Consider the following 19,498-nt stretch of genomic DNA (forward strand, 5'->3'; position numbering starts at 1 on the left):
TACTACCTGCAATAAAAAGACAACTTTTGGAAAAGTGGTATGCAGATAGCTTTAAAACTGAGGGACTAGTTTGCGTAGAAACGGACGCACAGACGGACATGGCTACATCGACCCGCCTAGTGATGCTGATCAAGAATATATATACTTTATAGGGTCGGAAATGTCTCCTTCACTGCGTTGCAAACTTCTGACTTAAATTAAAATACCCTCTGCAAGGGTAAACTCACCTAATACAATAAATTTAGATTTATATTTCTTACGGTTTTTTTTGCACGTGTTTTATTTTTTATTTTAACTCCTAAAATTACTCAACTTTTGGTATATAGCAAATTTTCTAAAAAATTTTTTTGGGAAGTTATTAAGCAACAAAAACGGCAACTTCACTTCAGAGCAGTTAACACTGGCTGGGAATAAAATTTCGCTGTAAAGTATGAATCACCAATTTGGCGAGGAAAATTTAAGAAAACAACAAAACACCGTAATTCCAAAATAAGAAACCACTTAATAAAATAAAAACCTTAAAGGATTTCCCTTCCAGAAGATGTTGACTGGCCCTCCATTGACTGAATTCAAGATGGCGGTAAGCTAAGATAAGGGGTCTAGCACTGTGTGCTTTGTTTTTTTTTTTCTATACCTGAATCATATGGGGCCTGTAGTTCTGAAATTCCCTTCCCTGCTTTTTTCTGGCCGGCATGTTCGAAAAACAAAAACAAATCGGATGGGCTTCATCTAGAGAAGTTCAAAATTCTGTCAGAAATTCTGCCACTGCCGAAGTTCGAACTTCTTTGTTGATATTTATTTCGAAGTAATTCGGAGCAGCGGCTGAGAGGGTTAGACGGAGAGAAAGCGGAGAAAAAAATGAAAAAATCAAAATGTTAGGAACAAAAAGTACTGTGAAGATTTTTGAATACCCTTTTTTAGAAGCGCTAGTATGTTTATTATTTTTTAAGATTATATATAAATGATTTTTATTGATTATGTAATAACATTTTGGAAGTTATTGTAAGGTTGCTATGGGCAACGCCCAAATGTTCATGTTTCATTATCTGCCTCATGTGTTTTTAACCACAAGGCATTGTTATGGTCGGATATACCCTGGCACGCGTCAGGCAGAATTTTCGGTTTCGTTTCCGTTCTTCCCATTCCCTTTGCGCTTGAAATCGACTGGAATAGAGTAAGATAGTGTTTTTAAAAGTGAAAATTTTAAGCGATTTTTAATTAGTCAGGTAAGTGCAAAAATATAAATAAAAAAATAAATAAATAAATGAATAAATAAATAAATAAACATTTATGTATTTAATTTAGCATTTAGAAAGATGGCAACCCCTAATTAAATTCAAAAGCTCATTTTCTCCCTGGATGGTAAGTAAATAAAATCGAATTAATTCAATTTTTTTTAATACAATTTGTATTTCTTAGAAGACGACTATGTGACGGAAACCCCGCAAAACAGTTGCGATCTCTTACCAGGATCCTCACTAAAGGACCAGATCGAAGAGCTAAAGGTGTGGGAAAACTGGACGCCAACACGAAGACCATAGAGGCAATTACGACCCAGTTAGCTGAATGCACGCAGCTGATTTCAAAACTGACAGCCATGCTTCAGAAGTCCACGATTCGTTCCCGATCGAAAGTGATGAGGAGCAATCCTGAAGCGAAACAACCTGCCGCTTTCCAGCGTTCTTTTTCGTGATAGTCGGTATGTATATTTTAGCAAAATATATCAGATTTTGTATTTTATTCTAATATACATACATATGTGTATTGTTTACAGACGGCATAAATTATAAATTATGAGTGTGCAAAGATCAAGTCGTAATGAATGTAAGAAAATATTAAGTGCCCTGAAGACCAGTAATCTACGTGGCTATGAGTCTCTGCCACCTGAGCTCGGCGAAGTGAGTGAACCAACATTGGATTCAGGGCCTTATTTGGAGCAAAACCATATTGAAAACGATGGATATTTAAGTGATGCATGTAACCTTTCTGAAGACTCCGAAGAGCATGAGATCCAATCCCTGCGCGAGGAATTGTCAAACTGGGCAGTTGCATTCTATATATCGTGCTCTGCTTTAAATGCGCCGTATTTCACCTGAGTTGCCATGCGATTCCAGAACTTTGAAGATAACACCTAAAGATGGTTATTGTGTCCCAATGGATGGCGGCAAGTGTATACATTATGGAATCGCAGATTGCCTGACAGATTTTTTTGAAAAATATACTTTTAAAAAAAAGACAATATTTATCAATATAAATATTGATGGCCTGCCACTATTTAAAAGCTCTAATATGCAGGCATGGCCGATATTAATAAATATTTATAAAACTTCCCCTGTATTGTTAGCTGGCGTTTTTTGTGGAGACAACAAACCGAAAGATGTTAACAAATATCTTAATTTATTTATTTCTGAGCTTCGTTCTCTTATTTCCACTGGTTTTTTGTATAAATCGAATCATTTTGATATAAAAGTTCGAGCCTTTATTTGCGACTCGCCTGCAAGAGCTTTTGTTCTTGGAATTAAAAGTCACAGCGCCTATTTTGGTTGCCTGAAGTGCCATCAACGCTGTGAGAACTATGAAAGAAGAATAATATACAAACTTCAAGACAGCTTACCAAGAACAGACGATCAATTTAGAAATAGAGCACAGGTCGAGCATCACAATATTCTTTCTCTAATTAAAATTGAAGAGCTTCCATTAGATATAGTGCGTCAATTCCCATTTGATTATATGCATACAGTTTGCTTAGGAGTTATGAAAAGTATGCTGAAAAAATGGAATAAAATAAGAGGAAAGGATTACTCCCTATCAAGATTATATAAACAACAAGTTTATGTCTTTAAAGGCAGATATTTGTAAGGAGTTTGCCAGAAAACCGAGGAGTATTTTTGATATGGATAGGTGGAAAGCCTTTGAATTTAGGCAATTCCTACTGTATCTAGAACCAGTAGTTTTGAGAGGAGTTTTAACAGAAAGCAGATATGAACACTTTATTCAACTTAGCGTTGCAATTAGAATTCTCCTAAGTAACAAATATGGCTTGACTGAAAATGTATGTGCTAAAGAACTAATTTGTAGTTTTATAAGTAAATTAACAGAGCTTTATGACGAAACATTTCTGATATATAATTTTCATTGCCTGACGCATTAAAGTGATCGTGAAATCAAATGAAATTTTATTAAAGTCAAGCCTTTTAGGCATAGAATATTCAAAAGCCCTTCTTCTTAACGACATATCGACAGTTCATAAAGTAACAGACTTTACCCAAAAGGCCATTATTTTTAATATTTCGTCTCCAGCTTGTATAGTTGTCATTCTCATCATACACAATGAATAACTTTACCGAGAAATTTTTAAACTGAAACGAAACGGAATCAGAGGAAACGACAACTTCGATATGTCCAACGTTTCCTACACCAACATTTCCTTAAGTAAGTATAATTATAAAAGGTTATTTTCAAAGACTATAAAGTAAATTTGTATTTTTTCATCTATGTTGCAGTTAATTTTCAACCAGATGCAAACATTGAATAAAAATGTAGAAGGTAGATAATAGTTACTTTACAGTTTACGAACAACACCAAGTTAAATTTTTATAGATCTTAAGGAACGTTTAGTAAAAAAAGTTAGTTGGAAGCTGAAAACACAAATATTCGAACTCGCCTACTAACGGAAGTGATAGCACAACGAAAGCTTGTACAAGGAAATAAGACTCAAATGCTGCTACCACCTAAGCCCTTTGATAAATTAGAAGACCTTATAAAATTTTAAGAGGACCTAAACAATTCAGCTGAATTGTGTGAACAACTGGTAAGACTAATTAATATTGTAGTTAAAGTTTCAATAAAATAATGCAATCTATTTTTTTTTTGTAGGAGCCAGAATTGATAAACTATAACATTGCCGATCCTGCTAAATTTCTGCGCACAATGTGGAAAAAAATATTTACGTATGAAATTGCTACTAAGTATTCGTGAAAGGGGACCAACACCAAAATCTGTGTCCTAAGCTTGGCAATTACAACAGAAGTTAGAAGTAAATATTACATTTTAAAATTTTGACTTTAATCAATTTTAATATTTTTTTATTGAATTCTTTATTTTCTTACTCTTTTTTTGGTGCTTTCAATAAAAAATTGGCTGTCGACGAGAAGCAATTCTCATTAATATGCAGCAAATGGTTCCAAACTGCCAATGACAGAATTAAATATTATAAGAAAACAAACAAAGAAGTACAACAAAATATATAAAAATTTAAGAATTAATGTTTAAGTTTCTACTATTTCATAATTTAAATTTAAAAATTATCGGTTAAGTTTCCTATATATCATAATTCAAAACATGTGACTGTGAGTTCGACATTTAATCTTATTTTATCATCTTGAACATATGTTTTTTTTTAAATTTTTATTCCTAAGTATCTTGTTTATTTTTGAGTAAATTAAATATTAAGTATAATAAGTGTAAAAATTTATATTTTTCAATTCTTGTTCAAACGAAAAAGAGTCTGAAAAGAGTATTTTTCGTAGAAATTTAAGCGTCTAAAAATGGTACTTTTTTGTGCCTTTTCTGAGGGTTTTCTATGCTTCCATCGGAAGAAATCTGTCTCTTAAAGTGCAACCGTTTTCAAAGAAAAAAATACTCTTTCCGGACACTTTTTTTCACACTTTATGACTTTAAATGCTCAAAAAAAGCATCAGAAAACCGTCAGAAAACGCTCAAATTGCTTGGGTAGAAACGGTAAACGGAAACATACATATATTTGTATGTGAGTGTGTGAAAATTATTAAAAACAAATATCTTCTAGAGCTATTCCCACATTTAAATGTGTATTTTACCGCGATCTAGTTAAACTTGATTAACCCTCAAGATTAAGATCACGCCAAGATTAATTTTTAGCTTCGGAAGCATAACTATTTGGTAAGGACCAATCTAAAAATAAAAATATAAATGTGGTAATGTTATGTACATACATACGCACGCTGTGTATACATGTTTGTATGCATGCAAATTAAATTTATCACTAGTAATATTGTTAAAAAAATATATTTTTATTTTTAGTAACTTGGTGTAAAACCTTTTTTTTCACAATACACTTAATTTTTCACAATCGAATTTCTTACTTCCGAACTGTTTCTTGATCAAAGATGGACTGCCGGCTTAATTCTAAAATCTTATCCAACGAACCTCGGCCAGAAGCTTTTCTTTGAGCTTCTCGAACTTTTCCTTTTGTTTAGAATATAAGCTTAGGATGAAATCATGGCATCCTATTGTGAAATTCAAATATGCTGACCGATGCAATTTGTTTGGGCTTGGATCGCAATAATTTGAACTTAGAACGCAATTGATTGGGCTTCGAGTGGAAACTTATGTTTAATTTAGGATTTGTTTGTTTATTTGGTAGGGAAATCAAGAGCGGACCCCAAAGCCAAAGGCATGGGCAAAGACAAAGGCAAATGCAAAGGCATAGGCAAAGATTGTTTAAAATGAATTTTGAAAAAATTGCTTATTAATTCCATAAGCGGCCCGGTTTCACGGGTTGGTTGACTCTCCCCCTTCTAAAATGGATCGCCCCGATTCATTATGAATTTCTTTCAAGCGTTCTCTTAGTTTTGAAAAAAAACATTGGTCTTGGTTTGTATCTTTTTCTTCAAAAGTTTCTTCGTGATTTGTGTTTTCTTCTATTAAAATTTCATCTTGGTTTGTATTTTCTTTTTTTAAAACTTTTTCTTGGTTTGTACTGATTTCTAGTTCTGGCCGTTGTTTTTTGGTTACAAAGTTTCTATATATTATGTAAAGTAATAATATTAAAAATATAATGATAAAAATTAATAATATAAAGGAAACTGATATTTTGGTATTATTAATTTTTTCAAATGGATTGATAATGTTTATATTGTCAAGAGTTAGCTCCGAATTATTTGAAGCAATATATTCGGAAATGTCATAATTTATGAATTTATGCTAAGCTATATAGTTTAATATTTTGTTTTCGCTGTTAATGTAGGTGCTGTTATTAATGATAATTGAGTCATTGAACAAAATTAAATATGAACCTTTTAATTGAGTGTTGTCTACTATATTTGTTCCTGTTATTAAAATGGCACCATACTGTAAGATATCTATTTTATTATTAATTTCTCTTATTTAAGAGCAATTGGCTTTTTCGCCGTTTAATAATTTAATAAAACAATTAGTTTCAAAACTTAATTTACAATAGTTGTTAAACATTTCTTTCTTAAAATTAGTCATTAGGTAATATTTGTTTTTGCAATTGGCAACTTCATTATTTATTAATAATTTTCCATCGGATTTTGCAATAGCTCTTGTTTTGTAAAGGTCACATTTACCGTTAATCATGGGATATTTTATGTAAACTACAAGTAAATCATTATTTAATAACATTTTAAAAGTTGATATGTCCATTAGGTCAGATAATACTACAGATTGTTTTTCATGATTGTAAATTTCTTTAATTTCATTCTCGTTTAAAATTTTTGTATTAAAAATTTTTGCTTTTGCTAAGATAATAGTATCTAATAAATTTTGTAAGTCAAATGTGAGTAACCGCAAACGATGTTTTCGTAAAATTGTTTCCTCGTTGAAAACTACATTTTTTAATCTTTCAGTAAGATATTTTACTTCATTAAATAATTTTGAATTTATTGTGAACTGCTTGTTGTTGTTTTCAATTAGGCTGTCTATTTTGTTCTGAACCGTTATGAAATCATCATGATCAGGAGTACCTGCTATCCATTTCCATAAAGTTCCTATTTCATTAATTCCTCTTTTTTGTCTTTTTGGCATTATTTCTGAAAAGTTAATTTAATGAGTTCCAAGTCCATTGAAATTTCTTATTCTATGTCTGTTTTTGATGTTTTGGTCAAAGATCTGGTTTCCGTGTTAATTATTTCTTCATAAAAACTTAAATTAGTTATATGAAATAAATCTGCGTATGAATCGTACGTCAATACGTCTTTATTGTCCTTAAATAATAAATATTCGTGACTTGTATAGTCAATTATTTCAGAACTTTTTAAAAGTAATAGGTTGAGAATAAGTACTGAAAAAAACATTTTTCTGAAAACAAAATATTTTTGTTTATATTAGAATTTAATATTATCTTTATGAATAATCCTATTTCTATTGTTGATTATTTTTTTGTTAGGTAAATTTTCCTTTACAACTTGTTTTTTATATCTGGAATTAAGGTTGTTTAGATCCCCATGTTTCTTTTCATAAACAACTTGTCCTACATGATAATCTATTTCTTTTCTGTTCTCATTATGTGTTTCTAACATTTTAGATTGTGTATTCTTCAAGACAATGGGAATATTATCATGATCAATTTTATTATATAGGATATCAAATGGTTTTTCGTTGGTTGTGGAATGAATGCTCTGATTATATTTTTGAGCGGCTCTAATAACTATTTCGGAAAAATTAGTTAAATTAAACTCCTCTTTTATGCAGCGAGCTATTTCTGTTAATGTCGAGTGTGCTCTTTCTACTTGTCCGTTTGAAGTACTGTGTCTTGGGTCTGGGTAACGCAAAGTAATTCCACACCTTTGTGCAAATGATTTAAATTGGGCCGAGGTTAAAACTAGGTTCGTTATCGGTCATAATTACTTTTGCTTGGGGAAATTGTTGAAGTAGTTCCATTACCTTAATTTCAATGTTTAACTTATTTTGAATTTCTTTTACAACAAGGTATTTTGAATACGCGTCTATACAAGTAATAAATGTTAAGTTGTGCGCGTAGTATATATCTATATGTAAATTTTCTCCTTCTTTAGTTTGAAACGGGGCTTCCCCGATTGGAATTTTTATTGGGTGCCTGTTATATTTATTTTCATTACAAATCACACAATTTTTTATATATTCTTTCAATTTTTTAAATAAGTTTGGCCAATAATATAACCTACTGATTTGTTTATAATTTTCATCTAGACCCCTATGAGCTCGACTGTGTGTTTCTTCTATAATTATGGCTTTATCTTCATCGTTTTGTAAACCTCCCCGTTGTTAATAACAGTTGTTGCTTAAACTGATTTAACGGTTTACGGGTCTCTTGTATTACATTTTCAAAACTACTGTCAGCAGAATGCTGTGTGTTTTGATCTGAGTCTGACTGTTCTGTTTGTTCTACATCACTGTTTGTAATGTTATTTATTTGTATTCGAGATAATGCATCGGCTACAACATTTGTTGTACCGGGTTTATATATTATTTTTGGGGTAAAGCTTTCTATAAAGAATACCATCTTTTCATTTCTACTTTGGGATTTTTGTCCGAAATCGTGAAAGACAAAGATTGATGGTCCGTTTGGATTTCTATATCAACTACTCCGTACAAATAATTTCTCAAATTCTTTAAGGTCCATACTATTGCTAGCAGTTCCTTTTTGTTTGTGGCATAAAGTTGCTCGGTTCAACTTGTGCTATTAGATTCTCTTTTAGTTCGTTAAAAGCTTGTATAGCTGAATCGTCCAATTGTATTAAAACTTTTGTAGATATTCTTTTAGAAACACTTCCATTTTCCCCTCCTAAATATTTTGTAAGTGGTTTTGCAATTTTTGCATAATTACGGACAAATTTTCGGTAATAGCCAGTTAAGCCTAGAAAACTTCGAAGTTCTCTAATATTTTGTGGTAACGGATACCTTGAGATTGTGGAAATTTTTTCAGGATCTGTTTTGATTACATTAAAAGAAACAATGTAACCAAGAAAGGAGGTTTCTAATTTAAAGAATTTCGATTTTTCGAGAGAAATTTTCATATTTGCTCTTTGTAAAATGCCTACCTATTATTTGAGTTAAATCTGAGAAATGTTGCTCGATTGTGTTTGAAAAAATTATAATATCGTCCATGTAGACGTGGCATGTTTTTCCTACTTGTTCTCTGAGAATATCATCCATTGGTCTCTGGAAAATTCTGGGCGCATTGGTTAACCCGAAAGGCATGCGTAAAAATTCAAATTTTCCGTTGTTAATAGAAAAAGATGTTTTTTTCAATATCTGAGTCTTTCATAAGAATGTGATGGAATCCTGATTCCAAATCAATTGTGGAAAAATATTTTGCCTTTCCTAAGTTGGCTAATATAACAGATGGGTCGTGCATCGGGTATCTATCCGGTATTGTGTTCTCATTTAATTTTTTGTAGTCTATTACAAGTCTGTGTTTAGGCCTAACGTCTTCATTTTGACCCTTTTTGGGTACCACCAGTACTGGAGAATTGTAAGGACTTCTACTCGGCCTTATAATATTTTCATTTATCATTCTATTGATTTCATTGGTAACGAAATCTGAAACTGATAAAGCATAGGGAAATTGTTTACCATAAATGGCCCTGTCGTTATTTGTATTTATTTCGCACCGAATATCAGTTCTAAAAGGAATTTGTAGGTTTATTTTAGAGTGTTCCTCTTCTATTATGTCAATTATTCTTTTCTCCAAATCTTCTACTTGATTTGAATTTAACATTTTAATATTATTTATTTTATTTCTTTCGGAATCCTTTAATCCCAAAGTTGTTACTTTTTTATTGACGGATAGTTCGACGTCGGCACGTTGAGGGTTTTGTGTTCCCAAATGTTTTAACTTTTTGTTGACGGAAAATTCTTCGTCGGTGTGTTAAGTAATTTTTTTTTCCAAAACTATATAATTTTTTGTTGACGGATTTTTCTACGTCGGCGTGTTCAGGATTTCTAGATCCCAAACTATTTGATTTTTTGTTGACGGATAATTCTACGTCGGCTTGCTCAGGATTCTGTGATCCCAAGCTAAATAAACTTTTTTCCACCATTTGTGAATCTGTTTTATTTCCACTTTGCTCTTCAAAGTATTTTTTTATAATATATTCTTTTAATGGAAGGATAATTTTTCCATTTGTTAGCGATAATTGGTTTAAAGCATTATCCTCATCGTAAAGTAATTTTTCTTTTTTCCCGTTATAATTGATGGTCCCTTTTTGAATATCAATAACCGCTCCTATTTTTTTTAAAAGATTAAAACCTATAAGTAAGTCGGACTCTAACCCTTCTATTTCATAAAATACTTGTCTTGTGTTAAATATCGTTATTAAATGATAATATTTTATTATTGTAAACCCATTAATGGTTGAAACTCTTTTGTAAATTTTGATAAATTCCCCTTTTTATGTAACAAGATGTTGCTCCTGTATCAATCAAAACTTGAAATTCCTTTTCGATTTTTTTGTCAGTTCTCATTAAGTAGGGTAATCCTACTCCGGATTCTGATCTAAAAAATGATCCTCTTCTATGTTATTTACTCTCATAATTTTTTGAGCAGGCTGATTAATTGAACCAGTTGGTTCCCGCTTTAACTGTGGATGTGATTCAATTGGTCTGTTTTGAGTGGCGCTTATATTTGTTTTTTGCGCTTGGTTTTGATTATAATTATTTATTGGATAATAATTATTATAATTTTGTTTGTTATTATTACCCCTGTTAAAATTGTTATTAGGACGAATTCGATACTGGATTGATTCATTTATTTCCATGGGTTCAGGAGCAGGCTGTACCTGATTGTTATTAAACTTCCAATTATTATTTTGTCCCCACTGATTATTATTATTCTGACTCTGATTCCATTGATTATTTTTAACTTGTTGTGGTGATCTTTGATTGCATCTCAAATAGTTTGAATTATTGTAATTAGTGGTCTTTTGATTAAAATAATTATTATTTTGTTCTGGGCTAGTAGTATAATTTGAGTTATATTTTCTATAACTCATTCCAATGAAATTGTGAGCGAATTTTGATCTCATGTTGTTACTTTCCATCTCTTGTACAAACGCCATTGCATTAGGCAAGTCAGTTGGATGTCGATAATATTGGGCCGTTAAGGCCAGTTATGAAAACTCTTAATGCACTCTGTCTATGTCTATCATTAATTTCTGAAGTGATTGGCTTATTACGACCATATGTCATTATAGTTTTGTTAGTTAGTAATGTTAGTTTCCTGTAAACTTGGTTATAATATTCCATTACACTTAGTTTTCCTTGTGTAAGAATACTTAGTTCTTGCTCGATAATGTGTAGCGGTCTTCTATCGCTAAAAACGAAATCGTACCTGGCTAAAATAGCATCAAAATTTAGGACTGTTCCGTGGATGGTTAGAGCATCGTTTGCTTTTCCTGTTATCTTGTTCCTTAATATTGATAGTGCTGCGAAATATCGCTTACTTTTTCGAATATACTGACTCATAGCGTTTTCTGCTGCTTCCCTCCAACTCACATAATTTTCAAGTTCCCCCATAAATTCTGGAACTGATTTAATGATTTCATAGGATTCTTCACATTTTATCAAATTGTCAACTTCTTCAATTTTATAATCTTCTACTTTATTGACATTCGTTTGAAGTTCTGCTTTCAGTGTTTCTATTTCGTTTTTTAAAGTATTTACCTCTGTTGAAACAATCTGTTTTATTAATTCTTTGGTCAAAAAGGCTTGCTTTTCAAATTCTTGATTCGCCATTTTACTTGTGCTTGGCTTATCGGTCATTTCTAATTTATTAAATCTTCTATATCTTCCAAATTAAATTTTTACTTAAATATAATTGTTCATATTTCTTACGATCTTTTAATTATTAAGCTTATCTTCTTTGATGATGGCGAGGGAATGCCCTTCAGCTACCTTCCTTCTTTGTTATTTTCGTTGTAGTCGTGTTGAATTTTGGCGAGGGAATGCCCTTCAGCCCTTCCTTCCTTCCTTCTTTGTTTAAAAGAAATATTTCTGTTTTTATTCTTCCAGTTGATATATTTGTGTTTTTGTTTAACTTTCCCCCACGTTGGGCGCCAATTAGATTTATCACTAGTAATATTGTTAAAAAAATATATTTTTATTTTTAGTAACTTGGTGTTAAACCTTTTTATTTAATTTTACAAGTACAATACACTTAATTTTTCACAATCGAATTTCTTACTTCCGAACTGTTTCTTGATCAAAGATGGACTGCCGGCTTAATTCTAAAATCTTATCCAACGAAACTCGGCCAGAAGCTTTTCTTTGAGCTTCTCGAACTTTTCCTTTTGTTTAGAATATAAGCTTAGGATGAAATCATGGCATCCTATTGTGAAATTCAAATATGCTGACCGATGAAATTTGTTTGGGCTTGGATCGCAATAGTTTGAACTTAGAACGCAATTGATTGGGCTTCGAGTGGAATCTTATGTTTACTTTAGGATTTGTTTGTTTATTTGGTAGGGAAATCAAGAGCGGACCCCAAAGCCAAAGGCATGGGCAAAGACAAAGGCAAATGCAAAGGCATAGGCAAAGATTGTTTAAATTGAATTTTGAAAAAATTGTTTATTAATTCCATAAGCGGTCCGGTTTCACGGGTTGGTTAACTTGCATGTGCAGCATGCGTTTACCGTTTCTATTTACCGCCAAAGAAATAAAAAAAAAAAGCGGTAAACGCATTCTGCACGTGCATGCATATGTGGCTGTATTGAGAATAGAATAAAAAAACAAATACACTGTTAAAAGAAAGGAATATTAATAATAAATGTCTGAATATTAAATTGATGTGTTCAATATAAAAGTATTTAAATTAAATATTAAATCATAATATTAAGTACAAAACTTTTTAAATTGCATGACTTAATATGTACCTATTTAAATTAATAAGAAAAATATAAGATTTTAAGTGGTTCATCTTTGTTTTAAAAAATATATATGAACCGTTTCACGTCAACCGGCACAGAGCTTTGCCCAAAATTCTACTGAACGAAAATGGACATATTATAGCTTAAAATTTTCGTCAATTCATACCCTTTCGAATGAAAAGTGGCGTTTTGAAAAATTCAAAATGGCGTCCTTACTGTGACTCTAAATGCACAAGAATTTGTGGACTTAGCAAACAAATATATTAAATACTTTATGAAAAACAGTATATCTCGATGGATAATGACTGATTCTTATAGTTTTGAGGTTGCTGATTACGAATCTGAAGTCAGATTTTTAAAATTCAAAATGGCGGTTCCAATATGGCGGATAAATTTTTTAAAAGTTAATGAATTCACTTGAAATTCATAACTCGGGGGTTTTTGAAGTTGCTGATTACGAATCTGAAGTCAGATTTTTAAAATTCAAAATGGCGGATCCAATATGGCGGATCAATATTTTTTTTTGCATAGGAAGTGAAAACCTGCTCTCAGGTACCCTGTAGCCATGCTTCACGCTAAAAACACACCCTTTAAGCGCTCATCTTACCGAATTCACTTGTATTGGATAACTGCAGTTGGTTTTGGTGCATTTGAATACCTGTATATTTCTAATTTTTTTTCCGAAGGAACTTTAAAACAATGAAAATTTTTAATTTTAGTTACAGCAGGTGCTAGTGAAAATCTTTTTGACAGAGATCACTGAACTCTTTCATGCTGCTTTTTATTGTAATAAAAATATTGGGTACTTTTGTAGTGCTTTTTTGCCCACTGAAAAAGACCTTCTGCCGATAAAATTGCTTCTTCTGGCTAAGCTTGCAGACTAGCACGTGTAGCCTCCCTTTTTAAAACAGCTCCTATGCCATCGCAAGCTCCTTTGCCATGAGCTGTTGCATGGTAATGCCACTCTGCCTTCAGATTAAAATCTTGTTTGTGATCATCATTTGGTACCTATTCTTATAGTGCTGTTTCGCACCATCAGTAATGTAAATTATTTTATTTACTTTTGGGCAAGCCTTTTTAATCTCAGGAATAACTGTTTGCTGCAGAATGTTCGCTGCGGCAGTATCGTGCGTGGTACTTTCTGAAAGCAATACAATACGGGAATGGTTTAATTTACCATGAAGCTTGTAATAAAATATTGCAGGGTGAACTGTTTACTGGTCGTTATTATAGTGAAAACTTTGAGCAGCGTCCTGTGCAATAAAAGCATAATTTTCAGAAAACATTGCAGTATCACCTCATTCTCTTTCAGATTATCTTTCAATTCTTTGACAGATTTTTAGAAATAAAATGATGAGGCAAACCTTTTGTAAGTCTTCTGAAATTTTAGAAATAAAATCTTCTGAAGAAAAGCAAAGTAAATTGCCAACAACAACAAATAATTTCGGAAATATCATTTTCCTCTAGAATTTTGATAGCTTGTTACAAAAGCTTGCAATTCCAGGACATGAGGTACATTCCAAAAGGAAACAAGTTGGTAATTCAGTTAAAGCAATCATTCCAGTCTTTCAAAGTATCCTCCGAGTTAAAAGTTAATTTTTCTAAATTTAAAGCATCTATCATCATTTTGAAATTTTGGTGAATAACGCAGACACACACACTATGTGTACCTGATGATCCAGCAGTGATACAATACTTTGGCCGAAGCTCTGCAAACTTTGTCAAACCAATTTTAAAAGTAGGATACTGTTCCTTAAATTGTGTGTGTAAAACTTTAATATCAGAAAGCGATAGCCTTTTTTGAAATTTTTCAGTTTGTCCATTGACTTTAATGGAAACAGTGTCCTTTTTGTTAGGCATTATGCGACTGTTTAGGTCGCTTTCATAATCATCTCGAACTTTTTAATCGTATCATCAGGTAAACATTTGCCTCTTTTTGAATTGGGAGTTGACAAAACACCTTCTGTTTTTCTTAAGTTTTTTTGCTTTTTTAGTCTTTCCGAGGTAACAAATTCTGAAGCATTTTGTCGAATAGTCCAACATTCAGGAGCAATTGTGAGTATAGATAATCGTAACGGGTCATTTGTTTCTAAAGAAGAAAATTTAACCTTAAGCCCACTAAGCATTTCCTCTAATTGTTCATCTCTTGATAAACATTTTCTTTCAGTTCATATTCATCTGTGAAAGACGTGTCCCGTTCTTCAGTTGAATCATCTGTGGTACAAAATTTCCGACATTCATTGCAAATACGAGCATTTTCTCGTATCTGGGGAAATTTCAATAAGAACGATACTTTTCTTAGTCCTGAACCTTTATGTTTATCACGATTGAAAGGGTTAATGCATCTATCTGTGTGAAACAGACAATTTGGTAATTGTTTAGTGCGATCTGCCATGGTTGGAATGAAAAATGAAATTCAAGACAAAACCAATATAGAAACGAAAGAATATGAAAAATATTCCTATTTTAATATGGAGGTTCAAACTCTCCGCAGCAGTCTTCAAGCATAAAAATAAATGCGCAGTAGTCTTCAAGCACAAAAAAATAGATGCACAATAAAATTGTTACAACAACAACCAGCGTCGCCGCAGCATTTTGTTTTTGTATTCTCGAGCGAGCAGACCTAACTGCGCTTTTTTGCATGGCATTTGTTTTTGTAAATGTGCGCTGAGGCCTCTGCCGACAGGCTGTCGCCTATTGCAAAACATAACGGAAAGAGCCGCCGGAGCTCAGGGAGCCCAGGCGTGCCCATGCCTGTTCTTATGCAAAAATAAATGCGCAGTTGTGTGTTTGCACTATCCATAACCCTGAAGCATGGCTACAGGGTACCTGAAAGCAGCTTTTCACATCCTATGCAAAAAAAAAAATATATTGATCCGCCATATTGGATCCGCCATTTTGAATTTTAAAAATCTGACTTCAGATTCGTAATCAGCGACTCCAAAAACCCCCGAGTTATGAATTTCAAGTGAATTCATTAACTTTTAAAAAATTGATCCGCCATATTGGAACCGCCATTTTGAATTTTAAAAATCTGACTTCAGATTCGTAATCAGCAACCTCAAAACTATAAGAATCAGTCATTATCCATCGAGATATACTGTTTTTCATAAAGTATTTAATATATTTGTTTGCTAAGTCCACAAATACTTGTGCATTTAGAGTCACAGAAAGGACGCCATTTTGAATTTTTCAAAACGCCACTTTTCATTCGAAAGGGTATGAATTGACGAAAATTTTAAGCTATAATAGGTCCATTTTCGTTCAGTAGAATTTTGGGCAGAGCTCTGGGCCGGTTGATGTGAAACGTCCCATATTTAAGTTTAATATGGTTAAATTTAATACTTACATATTTAAATTAAATATTTCATTTTTATACCCTTGCAGAGAGTATTAAAATTTCAGTCAGATGTTTGCAACGCAGTGAAGGAAACATCTCCGACCCTATAAAGTATAATATTCTTGATCAGCATCACTAGGCGAGTCGATCTAGCCATGTCCGTCTGTCCGTCCGTTTCTACGCAAACTAGTCTCTCAGTTTTAAAGCTATCTGCATGAAACTTTCCCAAAAATTGTCTTTCTATTGCAGGTAGTATATAAGTCGGAACGAGCCAGATCGGACTACTATAGCATATAGCTCCCATAGGAACAATCGAAAAAATAAATAAAAAAAATTATAACTTTGCTGTTTCTTAATTTTTTTTGTAGTTCTTCGACAAATTATAATGGTTAATTATTATTTTAGAATTACGGTTTAAATTTAACCAAAATCGGACGACTATATCATATAGCTCCCATAGGAAAAATCGGAAAAAAAAATGAAAAAAAATTATAACTTAGCTGTTTTTTAATTTTTTTCTTAGTTCTTTGACATATAGTAATGTTTAAATATTTCAGAATTTTAAGCTATAATAAGTCCATTTTCGTTCAGTAGAATTTTGGGCAGAGCTCTGGGCCGGTTGATGTGAAACGTCCCATATTTAAGTTTAATATGGTTCAATTTAATACTTACATATTGAAATTAAATATTTCATTTTTATACCCTTGCAGAGAGTATTAAAATTTCAGTCAGAAGTTTGCAACGCAGTGAAGGAAACATCTCCGACCCTATAAAGTATAATATTCTTGATCAGCATCACTAGGCGAGTCGATCTAGCCATGTACGTCTGTCCGTCCGTTTCTACGCAAACTAGTCTCTCAGTTTTAAAGCTATCTGCATGAAACTTTCCCAAAAGTTGTCTTTCTATTGCAGGTAGTATATAAGTCGGAACGAGCCGGATCAGACGACTATAGCATATAGCTCCCATAGGAACAATCGAAAAAATAAATAAAAAAAATTATAACTTTGCTGTTTTTTAATTTTTTTTGTAGTTCTTCGACAAATAATAATGGTTAATTATTATTTTAGAATTACGGTTTAAATTTAATCAAAATCGGACGACTATATCATATAGCTCCCATAGGAAAAATCGGAAAAAAAATGAAAAAAAATTATAACTTAGCTGTTTTTTTAATTTTTTTCTTAGTTCTTTGACATATAGTAATGTTTAAATATTTTAGAATTACGGTATAAATTTCATCAAAATCGGACGACTATATCATATAGCTCCCATAGAAATAAATATATAAAATAACTATCTAATAATTGAGCTGCAAATCATCAAATCATCATTGAGCTGCAAGTAAATCATAATTTTAATGTTTTCAAAAGTATTTAATTCTTGCAATAGCTGCAAGGGTATATGAACTTCGGCTTTCCGAAGTTTGCTTTCTTTCTTGTTTTTATTAATATACTCTGCATTATTCGTTACGTTTTCTTTGCTGATCATTCACTGATTATTCATTTACACGCATATTTTTTTGCGCGGTCTTCCTAAAGATATCTACTTGAATTAGGTTATCACGCTCATCCTTGCCGAAAGAAATACAAATTTTGCACCCACCTTCAACCACGCCGAGAATAAAATTTGATTACAGCAGCAAAGCTCATAAAAGTATTTGGTAAAAGCCGTATTTTTTTTATTTTTTTTAAATATTTCAGGGACCGCTAGTAGCATAATGTTTAAATCTTTGTATGGATAAAAGAATAACAAAGTTTTCAAACTTCGAATACTTGATTTGATTTTTTAAAATATTAGAAAATAATGATAGTTTAAGCATTGTTATTATTTTGTAATATTTTAAAAAACCAAATCAATAATAATAACAATAAAAAAGCATAAAACAATCCATAGTGATACCGTATGACTTAGAAAAACCCAAGTTTAGAAAACAAATCTATTTTCAGATAAAAATCGATTTTGATTTAATGTTCCCTGGAAAGGAAAGGCGCATTAGCTTCAAAATGGGAATCGTTTAAGGAGAATATACAACAGTACTATTGCGTATAACATCCACAACGTGAACAGCAAGAAGCTGTTTATGAATTTCAAGAATTGAGAGACTATAGGTAAATTACATTATAAGATATTTTGTTTTATTTTTGAATTAAATTTCTTATTTTTGTCTTTTTTTTAATTTTTATTTTAATAACAGATTCATCAGACTTCATTTTGATTATCCTGCTTCCCTTAATTTTACCTTTTCTTCAAAATCATCAAAAACCAGGATATAATACACTTTGCTTGACTCCCAGGAAAGTTTAGTCCTTCGAGTGAATTCCATCGCCGACTATCGCCATGGGATTGCTGAACTTGTCAGTAAAAACTGTTCGAATTTAAAAACAGTTCTTTAAAATCATGTATGATGTTCTATGTTCTTTGATAAACTATATAAGCCGTACTGTTAATAAATTGTGCTGAAATAAAATGATTAAAAAAAATAAACTGCTTCATGTTTTCTTATGTTAAAAAAACGTTTTTAAATTATTTAAATGAATATACCCTGCATTTGATTTAAATATAATAAATATATATATATAAGGCTCTAAATAATACATTTTATTTAATTCATATTTAAATTAAAATTTAAAATATTTAAATTCATATTTGATTTAAATATGAATGAAAATTAAATATGAATTGCACTGTATTTAAATTTTGAATATTAGATTAAAATATGTTTTATTTTAACATTAAATACGATTATAAATCAAATTAAATATTATAATATTTAATTTAAATTTAATTTAAATTTATTTCATATTAATTTAAATACGGTTTCTACTTATATTAAATTTAATTTAATTTAATATTTAAAACAAACATGTTTCCTAATTACTTTAAATATATTATATTAACATTAAATACGATTATAAATCAAATTGAATATTATAATATTTAAAACAAAGATGTTCCGAATTTAACTTAAATTTATTTCATATTCATTTAAATACGGTTTCTACTTAAATTAAATTTAATTTAATATTTTAAACAAGCATGTTTCATACTTACTTTAAATACGATTTCTAGTTAAGTTAAATGTTTTAATATTCAAAACAAACACGCATCGTGTTTAATTAAACAATGAATTATATTTAACTTAAATATGGACCAAATTTAAATAAAATATTTAAAATATTAAAAATTACTCTGAAAATATTTAAACTAAATACGAAATTAAAATTAATACGGTGCATATTTAAAGTAAATATAAACCGCAATGGATGAAAATCAAAGCGAAATATATTTAAATTGAATACAAAATATTTAAATTTACTACGTTTTTTTACCAGTGTATGGAAGCTATGTGATATCGTTTTCCGATATTAATATTATTAAAAGCTTAATTATGAATTGTCAACTTAATAATAAGTCAAAAAGAATCTAAAAAAAAATTACAAAATAGAAAAAATACGTAATCGTCTGGTTTTAATGAAATTTAAACCGTAATTCTGAAAGATTTACCCATTACTATATTTTGAAGACTAAAAA

The 19,498-nt window shown here is 31.0% G+C and overlaps 2 long non-coding RNA genes across 2 annotated transcripts; both read left to right on the plus strand.

The window, feature by feature from the left end:
* Positions 1–4,831: 4,831 nt before the first annotated feature.
* LOC128256403 (uncharacterized) lies at positions 4,832–18,269 on the plus strand. The gene is made up of 4 exons (XR_008267772.1): positions 4,832–4,920; positions 17,506–17,627; positions 17,914–18,075; positions 18,162–18,269. It is a non-coding gene; the product is annotated as an uncharacterized LOC128256403 (long non-coding RNA).
* Positions 14,345–15,143, plus strand: LOC128256402 (uncharacterized). Its single transcript, XR_008267771.1, has 3 exons — positions 14,345–14,544; positions 14,604–14,681; positions 14,794–15,143. It is a non-coding gene; the product is annotated as an uncharacterized LOC128256402 (long non-coding RNA).
* Positions 18,270–19,498: the final 1,229 nt, after the last annotated feature.

Source organism: Drosophila gunungcola (assembly GCF_025200985.1).
Source record: "Drosophila gunungcola strain Sukarami chromosome 2R unlocalized genomic scaffold, Dgunungcola_SK_2 000017F, whole genome shotgun sequence".
NCBI lineage: Eukaryota > Metazoa > Arthropoda > Insecta > Diptera > Drosophilidae > Drosophila > Drosophila gunungcola.